Source organism: Chinchilla lanigera, unplaced genomic scaffold (genome assembly GCF_000276665.1).
Source record: "Chinchilla lanigera isolate Chin_1 unplaced genomic scaffold, ChiLan1.0 scaffold00040, whole genome shotgun sequence".
Taxonomy (NCBI): Eukaryota; Metazoa; Chordata; class Mammalia; order Rodentia; family Chinchillidae; genus Chinchilla; species Chinchilla lanigera.
In genome coordinates this window covers 8,637,347-8,644,984 of record NW_004955441.1, presented here as the reverse complement: position 1 = coordinate 8,644,984, position 7,638 = coordinate 8,637,347, and the positions used below count along the sequence as shown (strand labels likewise).

At 36.6% G+C, this 7,638-nt stretch overlaps 1 long non-coding RNA gene across 1 annotated transcript; it reads right to left on the bottom strand.

Annotated features, from left to right (window-relative positions):
• Positions 1 to 5,016: 5,016 nt before the first annotated feature.
• On the bottom strand, positions 5,017 to 6,789 carry LOC102019853. Its single transcript, XR_262060.1, has 2 exons — positions 6,554 to 6,789; positions 5,017 to 5,182 (listed from the first exon to the last, which is right to left on the bottom strand). It is a non-coding gene; the product is annotated as an uncharacterized LOC102019853 (long non-coding RNA).
• Positions 6,790 to 7,638: the final 849 nt, after the last annotated feature.

Below are 7,638 nucleotides of genomic sequence, written 5' to 3'. Positions count from 1 at the left end.
AACCATGATTGCCTGCAACACCTGGGCTCTGGAAAGATAGAAACAAAAGAGAGACAGAAAAAGGACAGCTGGCTTAGATTGCTTATATCAAAAAACAGAAGAGCTCTTTCAGAAGACCATTGCTCATCCTGTGGTGTGGATATGTAAGAACGTTAATGTTACCATCTGGCTGGGTTCATCCCTTGATGCAGAGAGAATTACAAGGTAGAGCGTCAAAAGGGGACTGAGCAAAAGTATTTATTGTGGAGCAAAAGCAGACGGTAGCATTGATTATAAAATAAAAGCAAACAGCCCCCAGGAAAATGAGCCTGGGAAGGGAACCATGAAGGACTCTTCATCTAGGGGTTTTTAATACACAAAAATGGCTTCCTTTCAGCTAACTTGGGATCAGCCTATGGGGTTACAAGCAGAAGAGTTTTACTTAGAAGTGGGCCTATAAGAACTCAGGGTATGTAGTAAGCATACTTTTGCAAGCACCATTAATTTGAACTTTAAGCAGAATGAAGATATCCTTTAGAGAGGTGTGAATATTGGTGCAAGAAAATTCTACCAATCTAATGAAGCCTTTGTTTGTTGAGGCTTTGGTGCCCTGACCTTGTCCATTGGGTCAGGGTGTCCTTCACTGAGTCCCTCTTTGGCTAGTCCTGTCCCTGGCTGCCTGGAACTCCTGGTGCCAGGACCCTGCCCATGATTTCCTCCCCGCCTGGGCCAGTGTTAATTCTGAGAAATCTTCTCATCCTCCCACAGGGCCTGGCTCCTCCTCAACATTTTCTAATACACATCATGTTTTACCAAAATGGATTGATCAGATTACTCTTGAGAACTTGTGGTTAGATTAGAAAAGGAGACGTAGGCCAATCATGCCAAGATGCAGGGCTCCCGATTCATTAACACAAAAAATTTTACCTCGGTACATTGTTATAATTGGTAAATATATGCAAACATCTGCCAGTGCAAAATTAAGTTGAATTAAGTTTGAAAGGATGACACATGTTGATAACTTAAGGCAAACCAAGGTTCTGCTTATAGTAAAAAAAAAAATAGAACTTTCCATGAATTAAAGCCAGTAATTAGTAAAAATGATAATGCCATAGCAAAGATGAATATCAAAATTGCTCGTACTTGATGTGCCAATGACTGACCAATTCTAGGAATTTTTCTTCTATTCAAAGCATTGAATCCTTGTTTATCTTTAATGCTTGTTTTTACTCTTACTGCTTTTTTGTTATGTACATAACAACACCCAGCTAGTGATGCTTACTTCCTTACCATAAAACACATATTATTAAATGCACTATGTTAGAATTTGCACCCTGCCTTTTATATGTTGTGTCATTTCTACCGCATCATAAGTTCACTGATATCCTCAATTTTACAGTTGAAAAACTACTCCCAAACAAACAATACCAAAACACTAAAGCTTAGAGCTCTAACTAAATTTCTTAAGGTAAAACACCCAGCACATGACAGTGGGAGGGTTTCTCCTCCATATATTTTATATGTAGTATCCCCATGAAACTTTGTGTTCATTATTCACTTATTCTGCAAACTTGTACTGGCACTAAATTATGTTAGGCCCTGGGGATATAAGTGAATGGCTTAATAAACTCAACATCCAATAAGGGAACAGGCAGAAAAAAATCTATTAAATTACAAATTCTAAGTGGTGGAATTCAGCAACACATACATCAAAAACTTCCCAAGTGAGGTTGATATACACAAGGTTTCACAATGTTGGGTAACTACAATAATGAAGGAAATCCCCAAGAAATTTTACAGGAACGTCTTCCAGGCATACAGTACTCCTACTGAATTTTACTGCTTTGTTTTCTGCCCCACCTCATGACTACATTTTGGGAAATGAAAGATAATTGGACAACCTAGCTATTCAAAACCCACATTTTGGCTTAAGGAATTGAAAAACAGAGCCATACTGTGGTGTAGCCATGACAGTCACTGTGGCAATAACTACTACACAGTTCCAATTTCTGGCTTCCATCCCTTTGCCTCTCCACATTGGCCAGTCTCGGTGCTATCATTACTACATTGTATGTAAGTACAATAATACCAGTTGGGAAAAAGTACTTCCCACTGCTCACAGCCAGTGTCATGGAAAACATACATGTGCTCCATCCTACATTTTCTTCAAAACTTCCTCCGTCCTTTTGCACTTAGATTCTTATTTTTCCATTTACATTCCCGGACAAGGCCTGAATATGTTATCATGCTGTCATTATTTTATTATCAAAACCATTTTGGCATTATTAATTTATATACCAACCACTTAAAGATATATTACAAAATATGATTTTCAGATACAATTGTCCTCTGGGACAACTGTTGGAATCCTTTTGCTAGGTTATAGGACAAGAGCAAATTACAAGGCACTGTTCAGAGTATTCCTATATGCCGGGCATGTTGCACACTTCTTATCCCAGCTACTCAAGAGGTGCAGGTAGAAAAACTACAAATTCAGTCCTGGGCAAGAGAGGCAGCATGGTGAGATCCCGCCTTAAGAAAACATATTCCTAAAAGTCTTCTAATTGCTACTACCGGTGGCAACACTGACAAGAAGACTCTGGAGTACTTTTTACTTTATATGGTACATTTATATACAGTTTCTCATTTGATTGTCACATCTGCAATTATAGGAAGCCAAATGTTCTGAGAGAAAAAGGTAACTTGCCCTAAGGCAAATTGTTAGTAAGTTCTCAAACTGCAATTTGATCCTGGATTTTCTCTTGTTAAATTTATAGCCAACACGTTACATTATACACCTGAGGCAATCAAAATGTATTTTCATAGTGAATGTGGTATTGATTGGTATTCTTTAGAGAGACTTGATGCTTTTTTCTCAAATGAAAACGCAAATGAGTGGTAAAAATTTGTTCCATAAAGAGTGGACTTCATTTTAAATGACTAAAATTGCTTAGTAAAACTACCTAAGAAAAATCAAAAGTTACCGTGCACTGGTGGATTCATTATTATCTCAGGAGTAGTTCTGGCATTGTATTTTTAATAATTTTAAATGCATTAATTTTGTTGTCATGTTAAATTATTGAAGATTTATGGATACTGACTCGTATTTCATTGGTTTCCACATTTCCATACAGATAAAGGTGTAATTGCATTAATTTTCTATGGTCTTCTTTCACAGATGATATAGCACTTCACTTAGAAATATCCTTGTATTTCTGATATCTAGTCATATCATAATAAAGCTATTTTATTGCAGATAAAGAATCATTTTAATTAATTAAAAAGTAAAACAAAAATTAATGGAAAAAGATGGACCTGGCTTGTAGGAAATAATAAGCATAACTGTTTTTTGTAAACAACTAGGTATATATTGTTATATATGTAAATATTTCAAAATATTATATTCATTGAGATAAAAATGTGATTAATGTTAACTTTTAAAATTTATTATACTAAAAGACACATTGGTATTCTTGCTCAGAATACTCCCCTTCACTTTAAATAGACTCATCTCATCATTCTTGACACATTCTGAAGCAGTTTTTGAAGTCCTTTTTCAAGAATGTCTCTATTTGCACTGTTGTGCTGGCCTCCATGTACTGAATTTATTCAAAATGTTTACCTTTCATGATTGTTTTGACTTTGTGGAAGATCCAGACCTCCCATGATGCCAGATCCAAGGTGTATGAGGACACACTGTAATATTTTTATAAGCCTGCCTTTCTTAGTTACATTTCTCATTGCTGAAACAAAATACCTAACACCCAAAGTTAAAAGGAGGAAAGGTTTATTTCTGCTCACAGTTTGTAGAGGTTCAGTCCATAATGAAGCAATGTGGCATGGCAGAGGGGCATCACAGAGGAAAAAGTACTTATGGCAGGCAGAAGACAGCAAAAGCAGCAAGTGACCAGTGGCAATCGCAGGTTCTTTCTGTCCCTTTATATTCTATGTAGGCTACCTGCCCTGATGGTGGGTAGCACTCAAACCCAGAACAATGCCACACCAATCAGTGGATTTAGTAATCACACATCCTTAATCTCAGCATCACACGCTCTAGAGCCAGCTACCTCTGAAAAAGGTCTACCTATCACTGCATGAGGCTTTGGGGGGACATCTAGACAGAAACCATGCCACTGTCTTTCCCTTAAACAGCACTTAACCCAATGCTTCATTTGACTGTGGTATTTAAAGAGAGGCAGGAAGTGGTTTGGAGTAGATAATTCAGATGGGACTAATGAGTGAATACTCTTGTCTTCAAGAAAAAAAATAAGGGTACCAGAGAAGACACACGTAAGCTTGTGCAGTCCCTATTCCTTACCACCTGATGTCCTGAGCCAACTTGGAATTTGGAATTCTGCCAGCAACGAGGTCGTCACCAGATGGTCCCTTCACTGTGGACTAGAACCATGAGAGAAAAAAAAATTATTTTCCTTGCAACCTATTTCACCTATGGCACTGTGTCATTAACAATAGAAAATGAACTAAGGAGGAATTCCAGCCCGAAGGAAAGAAATAAATAACCCAGAAGCCCGTTCACAGAGACCATTTTAGCTAATTTATATAAAAATGATGTAAATTTAAAAACATGATAGGTTAGGTTGCACGGAACATCAGCTGCAACTCAGCTCTATCTATTCATTTACGTATTGCTTGTGGCTGTTTTCCCTCTATGGTGGCACAGTAGAATAATTCTGACCAAGCTTCACACAGTCACTATAGAAAGATTTGCTGACAATTGGACCGGACTATATTGAAAAGTCTCTGCAGCTTCAAATATTTTGGATTAAAATATTTTTAAAATACCAACTCATTATCTTGCCCAGGAGCTTCTCACTCCTGTTCTTACTTGAACTTTCAAATGATCAATCAATATTCCAGTTTTGCAGTCTATTTGTCAATTTCATAAGAAACACCACAGACATTATTTTTCCTAAAGCTGAAGTGATGTTGTCAGTCTCCCTAAATAAATCAGTAGCTACTTCATTTTCATGTCAAACCTGAAATGAAAATGGAAAGAGAAGGCAAAAATAGTGCATCGAATGGAAAGTGTAATATTTAATTGAAGCAACACGGGTGTTTTATGTTGAAATGTAATTATCTAATGGATTTCAGCTGATGGCACGTGTCCAGTCTCGGTCGTCCTGTGGTTGGCTATAGTCATTCTATCTCAACAGGGATTCAGGTCTACAGTTCCACATCTCATCTGCCAAGGGACAGAAATCAGTTAGAAGTAACCCATTTATTTCAGTCACTAAATTTTTAACTTGGCAAGCAATATCCTTAATTATTAATTCAATGTTTCAACTAGCAGTTACTCGTTCCTACAAGGAACCTCAGAATTATCAGAAGGCAACTAAAAGCTCTCAGAAATCATTATGCTTTCCTTCCCCAGGAACAGTTCAGATTGTTTTGCTACATGATGAATAAAATTTTATAAAGATCTTCATTACATTGCTAGATCAAGAATATTAAAATACAAATTACTGTCCCTCATATGTATTTTAAAAATAATTTTAAATATTATGAACATTCTAACTCAAAATAAAAAAGGGTGTATGTTCTTTTTAAAGTGTTTTTTTGTATTAAATATATTTAAAATGTTTCTTTTATGAAGACCCTTTTGTAGATGATTGAAATCACAAGTCGTTTAAATTCAACTGTACTATACATGTCATGAGGAAGGCCCTGAGGATACAGTAAAAAAATAATGGCCATAGAGTTTCAAATAGAAAGTTGATTTTCAAATATAAAGCACAGGATAGAAATTTAGAGAATTAAAATAGATTTTGTGTTTATATTGAAAAGTGCAGTATTTGATCATCTTTTCTAATTTTATACATCACGTTTGCTGTTTATACGTTAATGAACTGCATCAAGATGTGTATGATGAGTCCTTAGACTATTTCACATACCATTATTTTGCATTCAGAACTATTTCCTTATTTAATACTGGCTTCAGCCATGTGAGTTAGAGGGATGCTTGATTTTGTTTGTTTGCCTGTGTGTTTCCATTAGTTGAAAATACTAACTAAAATTCACAGAGATAAACCATACAATAAAAATAGAGCAAAAATACGTCAGCCCATTAGGTTTTAACCTCAAATCTCCTGGTTTTTGAAGTTTGAATATCATAGAGACAAAAATATTCCACCGAGCAAAATTTATATTGATGCTGGCCCTGATGTGCTGACATTTATATATTCATAACAAAGCAGGCTAAATGTTGTTTTAAAGATTTTTTTTCAAAAAAATCCTTTTCAGTGTATTCTGAGAACACTTCAAAACAAAGGTCAGCTATCACCAGAAAAGAGAACTGTACAGTTTGGTCTAAGGAAAGACAAAGCTTAGAAGAAAATATTGGTTACCAGCACAGTCCAATGGCAGTTATGGTCATTGTTGTTTAAATCAGATAGTTCTCAAATGTGCACCTCCTCTGCTGCCTTGCTGAGGTCAAGGTGATAGCACCAGTGGGTTTTTTCTCTCCTGCAGTATTTAGGAAGGAGCCTCCCAGATACTGACTACTTGTGCCCTCTGTAATAAGTGACCTGGAGGTATCAGCCTGCCACATTAATACCTCAGTTCGTGGAGATGATGGGGCTTCACGGCTGTGCCCGGTCAGACGGATCGGGCTTTCCTAGCAGCGCAGATCATCTGCGCTCACACTGCGGCTTTTGTTGGTGCTGTGGAAGTTACCCCAGCCAGCTCCAAAGCAGCACGATGTTGACATGGTTTTTAGCTCCTACTGCTGAAAAGAGCACATTCAGAGCCTTGTCAGTTTGCAGCGGCAGTTAAAAGAACTCTTAGCTCAGATTCCTTTATGGAAAGCTATTGGCAGGAAGTAGCCAGTGCGGAGTGCCACAACCAGATACATGTTAAAAATGGCTTGTGCTTTCAGAAATACCACACATTCTAGAATAGTTGCCCTGTAAAGCAGATACCTATTACAGGTATAATTTCCTCCTGTGAAATTCCTTTACAGAAGCAGTTAGGTTTTCAGTTAGCAAATTCAAAGTTGGAGTTGAATGCATTTAAGGAAGAAAAAGTTAACAAGTTATAATTGATCAGACAGTATGCTTGATATTTCTGTGGTAAAAAAGACTATAAATTTGAGAAAAATTCTGTGCTTCTGTTAAGTTGATTCTCACTCTTTTCCCTTAAAAATTACTCTAAGAATGTACTATTCGCTTTTTCCACAGGAAATTACCTTTCATTGTCAATTACTTCATATATGATTTCTAGGTAATAAGTCTGTGCTAAATTCATTAAAGCATGCTGTATAAAAACTGTTTTAATATTCCCTACAGATGTGTATATACCTATGACCACTTAGTATGTTTTGAACCTTCCTTCTGTATTACAGGAATTTAATATATTAGGGATCTTGCCTACCCACTATAGATGCTCGGATTTCTTTTTATAAATTCTTTCAATCAGATTTTTTTCTTTTTTTCCGGTACCGGGAATTGAACTCAAACCTTGCTCTTGCCAGGCGGGCGCTGTGCTGCTGAGCTAAATCCCTAGCCTCTTTCAATCAGATTTTACACAACTGATCAAAGTTTTGTTACTCAGATAAACAAAAATGGGAGTCACATTAAGGAGAGAGTGATGTAAGATGATGTCTTGCAGAACTTATTTTGGGAGATACCCAAGTAACATGAA